General features: G+C 44.8%; 1 long non-coding RNA gene across 3 annotated transcripts; it reads right to left on the minus strand.

The window, feature by feature from the left end:
• Positions 1-114: 114 nt before the first annotated feature.
• LOC144288653 (uncharacterized) lies at positions 115-17,816 on the minus strand. Of its 3 annotated transcripts, XR_013356608.1 has the most exons (4): positions 16,969-17,613; positions 13,875-14,092; positions 2,212-2,313; positions 115-449 (listed from the first exon to the last, which is right to left on the minus strand). It is a non-coding gene; the product is annotated as an uncharacterized LOC144288653 (long non-coding RNA). The 3 variants fall into 3 exon arrangements; XR_013356607.1 differs by lacking the exon at positions 2,212-2,313 and having other exon boundaries at positions 16,969-17,508; XR_013356609.1 differs by lacking the exons at positions 2,212-2,313; positions 13,875-14,092 and having other exon boundaries at positions 16,969-17,816.
• Between the last annotated feature and the right edge of the window lie 270 nt (positions 17,817-18,086).

The raw sequence follows: 18,086 nt of genomic DNA on the forward strand, positions 1-18,086 counted from the left end.
TGACTTATCACCTGTATTTCTCTGTTAATCATTCTCTTCTCTAACTTGTTTTTTCCCTACATGCACTGGGTAGGATAGATATGGATTCAGTCACATTTCAGAGACCTAAAGAAATAGTTGCTTAAAAAGCATCAGATTTTATTTCACTTTCACAGGAACATTGGAGTCAGTATTTGACTCTGCTCTGTGACACTGTGAGAGGCCCAGGTTCCTTCCATCTTCTTGCTCCAAAATTCCTGGCTGTTCCACCTGTGTGTGGGGTCCAAGATGGCTCTGTACCACTGCTTCAGTCCACCACTGGAAAAGGGAAAAATACAGAGGGGAGAACATGCCCCTTCTCTTGCAGAGAATCATCTGTAGTTCCAAACAGCACTTCTGTTCAGATCCCATTTGCTTGAACACAGTCATATGGTCATATCTAGCTGCAATGGAGGCTAGGAAATGTAGTCCTTTAAAAAAAAAAAGATTTATTTATTTATTTTAGAGAGAGGCAGAGGAAGAGAGAAACTCAAGCAGACTCACAACCCTGAGATCATGAGCTGAGCCAAAACCAAGAGTGGGATGCCCAACCAACTGTGCCACTCAGGCATCCCTGGGAAATGTAGTCTTTCTTTTTTTATTTTAGATTTTAGTTATTTATTTGAGGGAACAAGTGAGTGAGAGAGAGCATAAGTTAGGGGGAGGAGCAGAGGGAGAGGGAGCAGCAGACTCTGCTGAGCAGGGAGCCTGATGTGGGGCTGGATCCCAGGACTCTGGAATCATGACCTGAGTTGAAGGCAGATGCCCAACTGACTGAGCCCAGGCACCCCGGAAATGTAGCCGGGTGGCCACGAATCCTGTCAAAAATTCTACCACTGTGGAAGAGAGAACTATGTTGGATCAACTAGCAGTCTCTGTCATACCCACCTATGTGACTACTACATCCAGATTTCTTGTATGCATGTAGGGACATACTGATTCTTTTAAAGATAGGATCATACCATATAGATATGTTTTGGTAATTGACCCCCCCAACTCATTAGTGTATTGTAAAAGTCTGTGTAAAAGTCTGTGTCAATAAATACACTTAAATAACATGACTTTCAGGACGCCTGAGTGACTCAGTGATTGAGCATGGCCTTTGGCTCAGGGCGTGATCCCGGGGTCCTAGGATCGAGCCCCATGTTGGGCTCCTTATGGGGAGCCTCCTTCTCACTCTGCCTAGGTCTCTGCCTCTCTCTGTGTGTTTCTCATGAATAAATAAATAAAATATTTAAACAAAACATGATTTTCATGTTGGATGGTGAAATATCATATGTATATGTCATAGTACCTTTTACTAACCATTTAGGCCACTTCAATTTGTCCTTTATGAGTAATATTAGGATGAAAGTTATTGTGACTTCCTTAAAATCAATTCCCTGATTTGGAAATGCTGGACCAAAAATCATTTTTAAAGCTTTTAATATATAGTCTTCTCCAGATACAGCTTTTCTTTAGTCTAATGCTCAATTTTTCAATAAACCTGATTCACATGAAAGCCCTTTGTTCATTTAATTGATTAGATTTTTCTACTTTATTGAGGTATACTTACATATAATGAACTGCATCTTTTTAAGTGTACACATTGATGACTTGTAATAGGAATACAGATCTGTGAAGGGGGGTCAGAACAATCTTCTTGTTTTTGTCATTTTCTCAAACTCTTTCAGCTTAAAATATTCAAAATGCCAATGTACTATATTTTGGGATAGCATGTCCTGATCCCCATCAAGGGCAAGAGCGAGAAAGGGGAAGGAGACAGGAAGGAAGAGAATAAGGAAAGAAGGCAGGCAAACACCTGGGAACGTTCCTACTTTCCAACACAGCAGCAGAACTTGGTGTTACAAAAATCTATGAAAAACTAAACCAGCCCATCTCCAGCCCTAGAACTGTGAATTCTCAACCGAAGGGGAAGCGGTTCATTTCATTTCATTTGCATATTAATGCCATGCAAATAGCGGGATGGGAGGACGGGAATAGGGGAGAAAATGCCATCAGCAGTAAACACTTGGTTGCAAAGTTGAGCACAGCATGTCAGTGTGAAGGGCGTGAAGGTAACAGATGAGGAGACATAAGGTCTGATAAAATACACTCAGCTCATTCAAAAGAGCTGAGGACAGACAGAACTGTTACAACAGACAGACGGCAGCAGGCTAAGTGGGTGTCAGGACGAGGCAGGTCAGAGCCCACCTGAGATGCCCTCCGTGGCCGTGGCGCGAGGTGGGAACACGCTGGCCGGGGAAGATCGGAGCGCTGCTGAAGATCCGAGTGCTTATTTAGGTTTCTTTGTTCCTTCAAAGAAAAAAGTTTTGTTTTGTATTGGCTATGCCAGAACAAGACGTCACCGTAGATCCTAAAGGCGTTGCCTTTAGGTACCATCTATCGGGGTGGCCTGGTTCAGACTTGGGACCGAAGGTGTATCAGAGGCTACCTGCCTCGTGGCCCCGTTGGCCTTCCTCCTTCCCAGCAGCGACCTCCCCGCTTCCGAGCTGGGCCCTGCTTTTCATCCTCCTCTCCCAGCCATGCACTTGCTCGGATGGTTCTCTCCAAACTCACAGAGAGGAGACTAGGGAGCAAGGGGGTGTAAGGGAGTGGAAAGTACATGCTGAAGAAGCAATAGCCAGAGGAGGGCAGAGGTCTGGGGCTGGCGGCCTCCTGGGGGCAAGTGGGTCATCATCTGCCAGCGTGTCCACCAGGGACGAGGGAGGAGGGACCCCCCCCTACTGCATTTTGGGATGGCTACTGTTCTCTCTCTTTAGTTTCTTTCCTTTCAGTGACAGTCACATCCAGCTTATTCTTCTCTGGGGTCCGATCCTATGCCAGGCGACTATATTAGTTCCCCAAGGCTGCCCTCACAAATTTCTCCAAACTGGGTGGCTTAAAACAACAGAAGTTTATCCTCTCATGGTGCTGGGGGCTAGAAGTCTGAAATCAAGGTGTCGGCAGTGTTGGCTCTGGCTGAGAGCTCTGAGAGTGAATCGGTGCTCAGGGGTTCAGGAATCCCGGAGGAACTAAAGATACTCTTGGGGCATGTAAACATTTTGTATTTTCACTTCAATAATAATCTTCAAACACATTTACATGAACAAACTTGGCCGGGTCATCTCGATGGACATCTTAGAACTGAACTGATCATCATTTCAGCAGAACTTTTTTGCTCTTGTGTTTCTCACAGGCTGGTGTCTTGAAGTGCTGCTTAATTGCCATAAGTTAGTAGAGAAAGAACAGGTGCTTTTCAGTAAGTCCTATAAGAAGAGATCACAATGCAAAAAACCACAGGGGCTGGCAGCTAACACAAATGAGGACAGCCGGGGAGTGGTGTTGGGGTCCACCTAAGCCCAGCTCAGGCGAGAGGGGACTGCCATTCAGCTCCAGACTCTGCAGCCCTATGGGGCTAGATCTTCCAGCTTTTCAAGAGAAGGTGGGAGGGCAGATTGTATGTGTAATTCTTAATTCTCTTATAATAGCAACTAATTGAAAAAATGAATTCTATAAGGGTCAAATGAGACCTGTCCATGGGCTACACACAGTCTACAGCCCTCCAATTTACAACGTCTAGTCTAGAGAAAGGTCGTAGGCAAGTTGAACCATCACACAGTATATGGTGGGTTAGGAATGTCAAGCCCAAAAGAACCATGTCCTAGAAACTAGTACTTCAGGAAGCTGAATTAATTTTGGCAAAATAACATCATTAATCACACTAATTAATTCTAATTTAGGGGGTCTTTTTAATTTGTAATCTTACATTTGGTTTTGTCATTGTTAAGAGTGTCAATATTTAGGAAATGTTCTAATTTAAGTATTTCAAATCAACGGTGGGAATCTATAAGATATCGGCATTCTCAAGTCTGAGAAATCATGTCTTGGCTTATCTAATCTTCAAGTAAATCCTTAGGAATATGTATTATTATTATTCCCATTTTGTAGATGAGAAAACAGATTCCAAAGCGTTTCAGTGAGCTGCCCAAACTCACACAACTAATCAAAGGCGGAGCTGGGATTTGAACCCAAGTAGGGGTGTCTCCAAAGTCTACGATTTCAATGCTGACTCCCTAATTAGCCATGCTGGACTTGTGAGGGATGTTGTGTCTCTCCCACTTGAGTCCTTTCCCCTTGCTTTTGATCTTCCATTGCCATTTGCCCAGCCAAATCTATACACCCTGAGAGTTTAGAGGCCCAAGACCAGGCAAGGGGTCAAGACTTGGACATCTGGGATTTGGGTCTCGGAGGGACCCAGAATTCCAAAGGATTTGGAAGGAATCTGTGATCAGAACAGTTATCAACAACCTCTCAGCTATGTTGCTCATCATCTTGGGTTTTATGGCCTGCGAATCTAACCACCATTTACAATCTTGTTTTTATGGATAAATATCATGTAAGTGCCAACAAACATTTGGAACCAGCTGAGTATAATCTAAGTTGCTTATGTTCAGATCAAGTCTTTGGTTGATGAGGAATCTGCTGAGAAGGCGGTGTTTGCATCCCTTATGGGTAGGTTAGCGTTCTCTCTGTCTAGTGTCCCACACGGTCCTCCCGGCTCTGTCTGCTACTTCATGAAGATCCTGGGATCAGAAAGGTTGAGTACAGGCTCATCAGCACAGCAGGGCAGTGGCACCTGAAAGACGTGCCTGGCTAACGACGTGATACAATGCACGGGAAAAACTGGGAAGGAAATACAGTGAAATGTTAGTAGTGGTCGTCTCTGGGCTAGTAGCATTACGGGAAATTTACATTTTCTTCTTCATACTTTTCTACAATAGCAAAACAATGTATTGCTTTTGTTCATATGAAGAAAGATTATTTTTGGACGAAAGAGAAAGGCATTTATGACAAAAGTCCCTCCTGGCAGTGGGGAAGGAGCGCTATTGCCACACACAGCCATCTGTTACGTCTTCCTAAGTGTCCCCCCGTGTAAGAAGACAATAGGAGTCACAGATTGGATTTGGAGTAAAATTTGGACAATTGTGATGGCTGGAAGTGTTCCAAGGCACTTGTTAAAGATGTAGGCAGCGACATACTTCTTTGTTTCTTTTCCATTGATTCGTATCCAGCTGAGCACTTATTCCTCCCTCCTTCCCCCCACAAGCCTGGGCTCCCACCCCTCCCTCTAGTGACTGGCACTTGAAAGGGAAGCTTCTGTGGTCCTCCAAAATAAAGGTGGTGTATGCTCCTTAATCCACTGCGGTTGTCCTGGATATGAGGCTCCTTTTGCCACCTGCAGCTGCCACCAGCATTGGTTCTATACGTTTTGGGGGGGCACTTCTCCAAGCCGTAGGCTGCCAAAGTGTGGGCATATGGGCACTTCCTCACTGATACAAGTTCTGCCTTGAAACCCTCTGCTGCAATCAATGGATCCTTCTTTGAGATATTAATACAACTTTCCATTGGCGGCCGCACCCCCCAAGTCCACAACCGCCCAGTCACTTAGTATTGGGGCTAGATCTTAGCCCCAATATTGAGGCTTAGTATTGGGGCCGCAACCCCTCCCAGTCCTTCAAAGAACCCATCTCAAATTCCTAGGCTCCCCCTCCCTGCTGCAACCCTTCCCCATTTTGGGTAACTCCTAATGCTCCCTAGAAGGGTCCAGAATGACCAAATAGAGCCCCAGGTGGGGTTGTCTTTTCAGCAGCCTTCAAAACACAGAAAAGCCAGTCATTCTCCATGGGAGAGGTGGGCACAAAAGTGGAGAACACAAAGCCTGGCTCTTCGTGTGAGCGAAAAGGAGAAAATTGTTTTATTCTTTTCTTCAAAAGTCAAAGCAGCAAAATAAATCACTAACTGAGTGCTCATATGCAAACAAAATATGTAACTGAAGAAATTACCCCAACTGCCCAAATGCATCTGGGAGGGGGTGGAGTGGCGAGGGGACCATCACCTCCTCCCAACACACTCTCCAATGCCATGTCTCTTCAACCATTTTAACTGTGATAGGATGCACATAACATCAAATTTACCATCTTCACCATGGTAAAATACACAATTCAGCAGCACAAAGTACATTCACATGGTCCTGCAACCATCACCAGCACCAGAACTCTTTCATCTTCCCAAACTGAAACCCTTGACCCATTAAACACTAGCTCTCGAATTCTGCTTCCCCACAGCCTCTGGCAACTGCTTTCCACTTTCTGTCTCTATGAATTCAACCACTCTAAATGCTTTATATAAGAGGAATTATGCAATATTTGTCCTTTTGTGACTGGCTTATTTCATTTAGCATGACGTTCTTAACGTTCATCGTGTTGCAAGAGGGGTCAGAATTTCCTTCCTTCTTTAAGGCCGAGTAGTATTCCTTTGTGTGTGTATAACACAATTTGTTTATCTATGTATCTATCAATGGACATGGGATGCTTCCACCTTTTGGCTATTGTGAATAATGCTGCTATGAATATTGATAATTAAATATCACTTCAAGACCCATTTTATCATTCTTTTTGTTTCAACAACTTTTTTGAAGGTCCTATATTGACATAATGGTAGTTAAGTCTATGTTGAAGAGCAAGATCATAGGGTAAAATTAAGACAGTAAGAGACAGAGAAGCTGGTCCAAGCATGATTCCTTTTGATGCTCACACCTCTGCTGATGGCGGCAGCCCAGAGTTTGCTCTGCCCCTGGCAGTGAACTTCTCAGTGATTCTCCCTGATAAATCATTGAAGATAAGCAAATGAGAACATTGAGAAAAGATAAAACGAATTGGGGGTTTTCAGTTTGTCCAGGAGTGGACTCAGGTGCCTTTCCCTCATCTAAGGTAATTTTGATTGATTCCTTTTTGAAATTCCTTTTGAAAATCAAGCGTTCACTAGGTGAGTCTCCAGGGCCCAGGCTCCATCTCTGGCTTGTCACCACCTGGGCAGTGTGACAGTTTTCCAGGAGAAAAAGCCATTGAGGCAGGGAAAAAGGCATTAGCTATCTTTATACCATGGCTACCCCAATTCAAAGAGGGACATAGCTTCAGTAAATGTCTCCAGACTTCTTTTACTTCTTTTTTTTTTTTTTAAAAAAAGCTCTGTCTTTTTCGTCAAACCAAGTTATTAAAACATTTTGAATAGCCTCAGCATTAACCAGAAAATGAGACCAAGTTTGCTTTCATTTTTGTTTTTAAAAAAACTAAATCAGGCATCTGAAATCTGAAGGGTAACTCACTGAAACCCTGCATAGGGGTTTCCCTGACAGAGCTTTGCTTTTCACCAAATAACCAGGGCAAAGGGGATGGGATCTTTGGAACCAAACTGTAATATAGCTGGTACATGGGATGCCAGGTTAAAAGTCAAATCAACTTGAGGGCTAAAGCTCAGAAGATATGATGATAAACATGAGTATATTATAGAAAAGAAGACAAATGTTCCTTTAGAAGACTAAAGGGAAGCTGAAACTTGAAGTGAAACAGTTGGGTCATGAGCCCCAGGACCTGGGGATATGCGTGCACTCTTGTCTGCACTTCTGAAAACTTCAATGAAAAATATCTGAGAAGGTACTAGGTAGTCTTGGCCCTTCTCTGTGTCACTTTTTAGCTTCAATTCAGTATTAGCCAGTATAGTAGCCACTGTAACGAGCAAGCTCCAAATCTCAGTGGCTTAACACAAAAAGTTTAAATTTTCACACACATCACAGCCCGGTGAGGATGGGGGTGAGGTGTGCTATGACAGCCTCTGTTCCATGCCATCATTCAGTGACCCAGGCTCCTTCTATTTGTGGCCCTGTTGTCACCTAGGGTTTTAGAGTCCTCTACTGGGTCCTCTACACCCAGCCAGCGCATCAACGAAGAGAGAGGGTGGGGAGGATCCCACAGAAGGTTTTGGGAGCCAGGCCTGGAAGTGGTGTCCATCGCTTCACCTACATTTCCTTGGCCAGGACTAGTCGCATGGTCCCTGCATGCATGGGGGCTGGGAGACGTCGTCTGGCAGTGCCCACAGGAGGAGGAGCAGAGCACACAGAAAATTGGTGGGCACCAGCAACTTCTACCTCAAATGAACTGGCTTCTTCTTAACAATTTAGTGTATTCGCCCTGGATAGATTATATAATAGCGCACTCACAAATCTACACCAGGTTCCTGGCCAGCCTGTGGCTGTTTATCCTGTGCTCCTATTCTCAAAGCTGCCAGGCCTCATGGGGCCATTTTCTGCAGCAGGGAGGAAAGCAAGCTTCCCCTATTCTGTGACATATACTGTCACCTGGGGTGGTGGGGAGAAGTCTTAGCAGCTTTGCTGGGACATCTTGCCTTCCCCTTCTACCTTACAATCTCACCCCAGGATCACTGATCACTTTACAAGAACAACTTCTCCAGCTTTTCTGAACTCTTCTCTCTTAGAAGGGCTCCCAAACTGTCCACGGAACCAACGATAGCCACCCACATCTTGCCAGCTCCTCGCCAGGAACTCTCCAACGTTAGGTATAGCACTTCTCCCTTGTAGACAAATGCAGAGATTCCAGGCCACTGAAATCAACCAAAGGTTTGGGTCCATCTGCCTCAGCAGGCCACTGAACAAACCAGGACAAGTCTGAAGTGCCTGGTTGGGGCTTAATTAGTCGCCGAATTAATTACCTGTTATTTCCTCAGTTACAGATGGAGAAAAAAATGAACGTCTGCGAGTGTGGCAAAATCAGATAAGGTGGATTATAACTCAGTGGCAGCATATGAAACAGCCTGACTGAGCCTCATGGCCCTGCACAGTGATGGCTGGGATTAGGAGCAGAGAATAAGGGGGGCTTCAGCTCCAACAGGACCAACGGGAAAGGCCTGATCTTAGGGATGCTCCTTAGGAATAAGCAGCCAGCCTGCTGATAGATGGAATGTGTCAGAGTCCTTGGCAAAGAGATTTCTATTGAATTTGAGGTTGTGTGGGGCTTCTTTGAAAATACTGGTGTTGATCCAAGTCTATTATTGCCATTGCATTTGTATTTCCTTTTCTCTCTTATGTCTGTATTTCTTATTGCCCACATGAGTCTTGGTTTACCTGCCTTTCCACATACAAGCAACACAGATATTTTTAACCACAGTGAGGTCACATCCTAACACTATTAAATAAGCCTTTTGTTAATTCTGAGAGAGAGGAAAAATTCTCCAGTTCTTCACATAGATCTTGATTGGGGTTGAACAGAAAAATCATTTTATTTTCTCCTTTAATATTTGTTAAGCATCATACCATGCTAACATTTCTCTGGAGGCTTCACATGATTTTGATGGAGTAGTGGATGGAGGGAACATCTACCCCCAATTTTTTCCCTCTTTATTCTTTGATCTCTTATGGTCCTCCTTCCACACTATTTACTCCAAAAGAAAGTCACCTTGTGGGTCAGTCAAAGTTCACAATGGAACCTTTCCGAAACACCGCATGGAGTCTGCCCTCTTGCTCCATGGCAAATCTATCATCCAGCAGTTGGCCCCTTTTCCTCACCTGTATAATGAAGCCTATGATTTATTACAAGCTTGGTCCAGGGCCGAACTTCTATTCATAAAACCCTGTCATCTTTGGATGAACTGTACTGTTTGAGGGCCAAGATTATGATGAAACACTGGCTCGGCAGCTCACAATGGTGGGAATTAGGAAATGCAGGAGAACCTTCTACGACAGTGAACAGAGACATTTAGAATACCCAGCGTTACTGCTTCTGAGCTCTCAGTGGTGGTGGCCTCCTTTCGTTCACAATGCTCACATTTCCAAGCCTGGATCCTCATACATTTATTGAACAACTTGTCTTGAGATCAGTCCAATGCTCTTTTTTCAGATCTGTCAAAATACCACCTCTTCCAAGAAGCTCACTAAAATTAAGTGGAAATGAAGTAATGATCTTCCTTCCTTCTTCTGTTGTCTTGGAACAGCCTCTCCTCTCACGGCACCAAAACTGGAACCAGCTATTTACTTCATCTCCAGATGGGTTCCTTTATCTATAAATGCATTACTGTAACATTTTCTAGAACACAAATGGCTGAAGAAATCAGATAGAGCTGGCACAGAAGATATTTAAGAATAGAGACTTTGCCTTATTCAACCTTGTGCATTCTGTAGGGCCCGGTACCTAGTAGGTGCTAAACAGTAGGTGGGTGAATAAATTTGATCATCAATACACCATTGGTTTTACCACCTGAAAAGTCTCTGAGATGCTTTGTATGATCCCTACCATGTTTCATGGTTATTGAAGATTGTGCTTGTGTCTCAAAAAAGAAAGTATAGGACGCCTGGATGGCTCAGTTGGTTAAGCGTCTGACTCTTGATTTGGGCTCAGGTCATGATCTCAGGGGCATGAAATTGAGCCTTGTGTCGGGTTCCGTGCTGGGTGTGAAGCCTGCTTAAGATTTTTTTTCTCTTTCTCTCCCTTTCCCCTTCCCCATTTCAAAAAAAAAAAAAGAAAGAAAGAAAGAAAAAAGAAAAGTATAAATAAGAGAAACAAGTTGGACCTTGGACACACAGTCACAAAGCCAAGCAAACCCAGCCCTGAAATGAGCAGTGGCAATGATCCAGTCATTGATTTCTTCATATCTGGACATTTACAGGAATGATGAGATGAGGCCTTAATAGTGACTCCAAATTGCTGTTTCTTAGTCACTTAGCTCCTACGAAAGGTAATATGGTCTTCTAACCCCAAGCCACAACGGTCAGAACCGCAGAAGAATGTACTGTAACAAGAGAAGTGGGCATTGCCATAGCATTTCTCAAAGTGTGTCCCACCCAGCCACAGTCTCAGGAGCTCTCTGCGTCAGAAAGTGCTCAGAGGCCGAGTGAGTTGATCACCATCACACATGATACCCCCTCTCGGGCATTACAAAGGACACTTGTATGTTAAAGACTCTGAGAAGTGGACCTGTTAAATATATTTGACCATAGAACCCTATTTTTTTTAAGATTTTATTTATTTATTCATGAGAGACACACACACAGAGAGAGAGAGAGAGAGAGAGAGAGAGAGGCAGAGGGAGAAGCAGGCTCCATGCAGGGAGCCTAACGTGGGACTCGATCCTGGGTCTCCAGGATCACACCCTGGGCTGAAGGCGACGCCAAACCACTGCGCCATCTGGGCTGCCCAGAACCCTATCTTCAAATAACATCTGTCACTTTTGTACAGAACACATTTTAAGAAAGACATCTCAGCCTGAGGTTTCAATGATAGTGTTTTCATGCAAGTGGAGCACAGATTTGCAACCTGCAATACGTTTGTGCCAGAAATGGCATGCAGGTCCTTGGCTACCAACACATTTTCCCTTATTTTACGGAAAGGTGACCCTGACCATCTGCCATCAGAGTTACATTTAGCTACACACCCTGCAAGCGAGGCTTGGCAGGTAGACCTGAAAGACCTGAAAGTGGGCAACTTGATTGCAAAGCCTTGCAAAGACTGGCGCTATGGGGTAGAGATGCCAGGTTCCAGCTTGGGTCTCATTCCTAGAGACACAGCAATGTCTTATTGGTCAGGCAGAGATAGATCTGGGCTGGTCACAGGGATGGGGGGCTGTCCTGGAAACACATTTGACACTTAGGTCAGAGGCAGATCAGAGACTGGCATATTTCCTATGAATGTTAGATTGGAGGGCATAGTTGTGATATTTGCTATTATAATGAAATAGCGCCACAACATAGCAGCCTAGATGGGGAAATGTGCATAATTTTCTTTGAAAATTTAAAATAGTCTCGGGGGTTATTCAGGCTTCCAGGGGAAAAAATATGTACCAGACATGAGTGTGTGAGACATGTTTCCCAATCTTGGTGGCAGGATGCACTGGCGTCCTATTCAGTCCCAGCATTGTGTTGTCCTGGTGCTCAGGGGCTAGACTGAAGTGTTCGCTGATGTGTTTTTCTCCTCCCCTCTGTCCTTCTCTGTTGTGTCCCCCACCCATCCATCAGCCTGACACCCAACTTCCTTCAGAGATAAGGAGACACTGCAAAAAGCTGAGAAATACCTGAAAAAGTCAGTTCTTGGTCTTTGATTGTCAAAAGCCTAAGTCTCAGGTTCAACAAGAAAAACCCAGGGTGTGAGAAATAGATTTGGAAGAAAACCTGATGAGACGATATAGTTTACTCTCCCCACTCTCTCATCCAAATTGGGGTTTTCCTGGTGGGGGAAGGAGAGGAGATTGGAAGGAGTGGGAGGCCCCTGTTGGGTCCTGGAGGCATACTGTGTTCTGCTCTCTATTCCACACTGAGATTTAGAGAAGGCAAGAGATGATGGAAAGATCTGGAAAGTGGGAGAGACTAGAATGTATAGATCTGTGGAAGTGGCAAGATGGCAGAGAAGATGTCTACAGACTTTACCAAGTTCTCTGTGAGAGCCATAAGGTCACCAGGTGCCCAAGAGTGGCACTAAATTCGCACAGAGATAGCAAGGAAAGGGAGAGAACAAGGGTTAACTCAGCTGTGAATCAACAACCAAAATAACAGACACATGGACCCAGGCACGGCTGGGACGCCTGAGGACCATGTCAGCCCCCTAGGGATGATGAGAAGCACTCTGGAAGGAGCTGGAACCTCTGACAACTTCAGGGAGCTGGGCTGCTATTCCAGCATAAACTGTTACATGAAAAAGAAACCACTGTGTCATTTAAGAGACTGTTATTTAGCCTGTCCTGTGCTTGGCCGAGCACATTCCTCCAGGCAGACAGACACACACGGGCACTGAGGAGGAAGCTGACAGTGTGAATGGACATGGCCCAGGAAGCTGCAGGTGTCCAGGCTGGGCCACGGGAGAAGCAGGGCCCGCAGCCACTCACGCCTCCCATCTTCCATCTACTACGATGGCGTTCGTCACACTATGGTGAAGCAGACTTTCTGCCTGTCTGCTCTGTGAGTCAAGACTCTTGCATGTGAGTGAAGAAAACCCCAACTCCAATGAACTTAAACCAAAAAGGGAGTTTGTTGGTTTATAGAACTGCAGAGTGAGACATCCATCCATCTCAGATGAGGTACTGCTGAACCCAGCAGCTCAGGTCCTCTAGTCACACCCTTGCGCTGACTCTCTCTCACCCATTTCAAGGATTTTTGTGGAATTCAATCTCCAGCAACCTGTCCCCCTGCCCCCTAACAGCAGATGGGGCTGAAACCACCAACCCTCCAAACTTTGGGTCCTTCTGGTGATCAGCACCATCTGAGGCTCCCTAGGGATCCTCACCCCCCCACCACCCATACACCCCCAAGTCACCTCACTGACATAAACTCAAGTGCATTAAGAAGGAGCTCATGATGAAAAACAAAAGACTGTCCTATGATGAAGTTCCAAGGGTTTTGGAAGCTCAGCACCAGGAACCAGAGACAAATGCCAAATATATTTCTTACTACATCCCAAGAAGGCCATGTTCACAGTTGTGTCCTATGCTCAGCACAGCGTCTGGCACAGTGGGCAGCAGCCAATGTTTGCTCAACGACTGAGCGAGCTATCGAATGAATACGTATTTCCTCTGCAGTGTAGGAGAAGCTCCCCCAGGGCACTGGGGTGCTGGAGTTGAGCCCTGGCCTTGGAGCCACTGGATAATTAAAAATGGTTGGTGTCAGTCTTCCAGGAGCACCTTGGGTGGCTTTAGAGGTGTGTCTCTCCCCACCACAAGAGAAGTGGGCTTTTGGTTGGCTCCCTGAATGGCTGGACCTTTTTTTTTTTTTTTTTTTTTAATTTTTAGAATCTATTTGAGAGAGACAGAGACAGAGACAGAGAACACAAGCAGTGGGGAGGAGGCAGAGAGAGAGGGAGAAGCAGACACTCTGCTGAGCAGGGAGCCTGACATGGGGCTTGATCTCAGGACCCTGAGATCATGAACTGAGCCAAAGGCAGACACTTAACCGACTGAGTCACCCAACTGCCCCTGAATGGCTGGTCCTAATGCACCCCAGGGGAAGCAGCTCTCTATAGAACGAAAGGGACAAAGTCCACCTTGTTTCCTGTTTCCAGGTCAGTTCTTCCCTCCTCCTCCTCCTTCTCCTCCTGGGCAAGACAGCCTCAGATGGGGCTTCAAGGAACTTGGAGCTGCAGGAAACTCTCAGAAGTAGACTCCTAGTCAATTAGTCACCGGAGAAAGAGGCCTGCTCCCAATGCTCCAAGCAGTCACATGGGATTGTGTAGTCCCAATACTGAAGGTAACTCTTTTTTCCCTGAAAAACAGATTCCCAGAAATACTGAGGTAGAAGGTAATTGATATAATTCCAACTAGAGAATTCCTATCAAGAAGTTGGAGGATGGGGGATAAATAACCCTATTAATGATTCTGATCAGTCACTTTCCCATCTGTTGTCTTAAAAAAAATTAAAAAAACAAAGATAGGCATATTATTTCTGTTACTGCCAAACCCAAAATGCGTGATTACCATCACAAATAAGAAACCTGGATCTTATTTCATTGACATTAATGTTCAAAGGAGTATAAAAATAAGTCAAAACAATATTCAAAGTAGACAACGTGAATACATTTTCATCAAATAATGCAAATTAAAATTAAGGTGAAAACCATTAAACATTTTTAAATGTTTGTGCTTTCAAAGATATATCTGTCTTCTAAAAATGAGAAATTTAGGGGCACCTGGGTGGCTCAGTGATTGAGTGTCTGCCTTCGGCTCAGGGCGTGATCCTGGGGTCCTGGGATCGAGTCCTATGTCAGGCTCCCTGTGTGAAGCCTGCTTCTCCCTCTGCCTGTGTCTCTGCCTCTCTCTCTCTCTCTCTCTCTCTCTGTCTCTCATGAATAAATAAATAAAATCTTTTAAAAAAATAAAACCTTTAAAAAAATTAAAATGAGGGGATCTCTGGGTGGCTCAGCGGTTTAGCGCCTGCCTTTGGCCCAGGGTGTGATCCTGGAGTCCCAGGATCGGGTCCCACGTCAAGTTCCCTGCATGGAGCCTGCTTCTCCCTCTGCCTGTGTCTCTGCCTCTCTCTCTCTCTCTCTCTCTGTGTCTCTCATGAATAAATAAATAAAATCTTTTAAATAAATAAATAAATAAATAAATAAATAAATAAATAAATAAAACATCTTTAAAATTAAAAGGCACAATACAACTTATAATATGTGAATGTCAAAAGTGTAAATCAAAACTAGTTAAAATCATTTTTAGAAAAATAACACTGTTCACGATTCCAGTGCTCAATGTCCACCAAATTGCCATTGTAAGAAATGCATCACATTTTACTCCTGTCACATTGCGATCTATGTGAAAAATTGTTTAAAGGTAACATGAGATAATATTGCAAAATGTTCCCCAGTTGCCGCCTACATCTGTTGTAGATACCGTGGCAAGCTGTGAGGACTCCCAGAACCAGAACCAGGAATTGAAACTCAAAGAGAAGCAAGGGTGCCCGGCTCCACCAGGAACTGACACTTGGTTATGCAACAGGCTACTACGGTTATGCTAGCCAGGAGGAAATGGTTTGACAAATCGATTGATTTGTCATTTTGGTTATCTGACTACTTGTGCACCTAGGATCCCCCTTGCACTCCAAAGCCATCTGCGCCCACCTGAGTCAGGAACACTGGAAGCCCTAAACCTTACTGGCAGCCAGATGTGGTCTCTCTTGCGCTCACAGTGCAGATGTGGAGGTCGGGGGCCTGAGACCTGAGGGAGGCTGTAAAGCAACAGAAGCAATTTTGGGGTATGGGTCACACTCTGCCAAGTGCTGATCAGATCCCCAGGGAGAGATTGCCCGTGTGCTCTTCAATACGTTTAGTTTCGTGTGGTTTGTGATACTGGGGCCCTTGAAACCTGGAGTAGGCAAACTTTTTCCTGTCTGGGCCAGAGAGTAAATATTTTTGGCTTTGGCCTTTATTGCGATTACTCAAGTCTGCCATCGTAATACAAAAGCAGCCAAAGACAATTCATAAATGAATGAGCACGACTATGTGCTAATAAAATGTTATTTACCCAAACAGATTGGATTTGGTCCAGTTTGCAAGCCCTTCTAACACATGGGGCCCTAGGCGGGGCCTCTCTTGTCTGGATTTAAAGGCAGTCTGACTGTTTCAGTCCCACCATCCCCTGAGTTTAAGCATTTCTAAAGCAAGGGACTCCAAAGAAACATGAAATCTGGGACGCCTGGGTGGCTCAGAGGTTGAGCGTCTGATTTTGGCTCAGGGCTTGATCCCAGAGGCCCGGGATCGAGTCCCACATCAGGCTCCGATCTGCATGGAGCCTGCTTCTCCCTCTGCCTGTGTCTCTGCTTCTGTGTGTGTGTGTGTGTGTGTCTCATGAATAAATAAATAAAATCTTAAAAAAAAAGAAGTATGAAATATTCGTGATCATGGGCTAACCCCTAGCCAGTATTCTCATAGCCCCATGAGAGTGCTGACCTCACAGCTGTGTGACCTTTGGCAAGTCATTAAACCCCTCCCTCTCAGCTTGGTTCCTTCATCTGTAAAGTGATCAACCTCCCATGTTCACCGCAATTGAGAAAGTCAAAAGGACAGTGACGACGGTAACACTTGCAAAGTGCATTCCAGTTTTCCAGATCGTTTCCTATTTGACCCTTGAAGAATCTCACGAGCTAGTCAGTCCCAACCCCATTTTTACACACGTGGAAACGGCGGGGCAAAGAGCACATAAGTGACTTGCTCAAGGACCCTCAAGCGGTAACCAGCAGAAACCAGGTCTCGAAACCAAATATCTTCATTCCCAAGGCAGGGCCACTTTTACCTCAACTCCGTGCAACCTCCATGTAGACACTCAGTGCTACGTAAAACCAGTGCTGTCGCAAACATTTTTTTCATCTTAGACCCTTGACCCTCCGGATTCCAATTCTAATATTTAAACTAATTATAGACACTAGACATTCTATCACAACGTCTGTGACACATTTGAGTTATTGCCGAACAAACACGGTGTATACCTATATCCTCGGTTGTGCCAATAGGAACAGAAAAGATGCCAACTTTCCTTTCTCCCCATATGGGCTTCTGCGTTGGGCTGCCAGTGAGCGAGCTCGCTGCCAGTTCAGTGATTACACAAGCACCGCTCCTTCCATTAGCCTTCCCCCCAGATGACTCTCACCTGTACGGGTTCATCGTGGGCTTCCAGAAGGACAATTCAGGAAGCTCCTCCGCCTAGTGGGGTTCACGATCAGGTCTGACGCTGCCTCATTTATTCCTTGGGGCTGCTTACCAAATGCTGCTCATTTTGCGATTCTCCTTTCCAAGCCAAAGTTCAATCTCTTTCATTTCAGTTCGTCACATAGCTCTTGACACTGGACTGTTTGACTTCTGATGTTTACAGATGTCTCGTAGTTTACTTGTTTTTGTGCTAAGGGGCTGAAATAAGAATTACGTCCATCCCTCTATTAAACATTTGATTCTTTCTGACGTTTTTAATCCTCTGAGCTTTACTCTACTTTACAGTCAACTGCTCCCTCACCACGTCTGCCCTTTCGCCTACAGATTCAGCAGTTTTAATCCTGACACGGTAGCCACAGATTGCCTATGGCCACTACAGTTTAAATTAGATTTGAAAATTTACTCTTTCTAGCCAAATTTCATGTGCCAATGGCTATACTATACTGGGCAGCACAGATATAGGACTTTTTAATGACTGCAGAATGTTCCATTGCAGAATGTTCTACTGAATGTTCTAGCACTCTATAATGGATTTAGAAACCAATTTGGATAAACTTCATAACTGGCATAAATTCACTTGAGAACTGCTCTTGATCCACCTACTTTCTTCTTTTAAACCACCCAGATTAACACTAAGACCAAGACTCCGGTAATCTCAGGGACCAACTGCTGATTATATATCATGTGCCATGCACTGAACTAAATAAACTCTTACTGTATACTCTTTTATCAAATCTTTATAATCAGTTCATGTTATTATCAAGACTAATTAGGAACCTGAGGCCCAGGGTCACATAGTAAGAGGCAGATTGGAGATTTGAATCGACATCTTTCTGGCTTTAGAATTTGAGCTCTTAAATACTCAGTGATGCCAACTCCTCACCCTCATCCTCTGTTGCCCCCCTACTGTGATGTGGGCCTGGCTAGGCAACCCGGGGATGGGGCTGAGGCCGAACGTCATGCTGGAGGGGTACCCTGCCAAAATCCAGGACAGAGCAGGACGTAAGGAGGCAGGATGGGGGCATGTGGGCCAGGCTAATTTTGTGCCAAAATGCAAGT

This window comes from Canis aureus, chromosome 18, assembly GCF_053574225.1.
Source record: "Canis aureus isolate CA01 chromosome 18, VMU_Caureus_v.1.0, whole genome shotgun sequence".
Classification (NCBI taxonomy): Eukaryota; Metazoa; Chordata; class Mammalia; order Carnivora; family Canidae; genus Canis; species Canis aureus.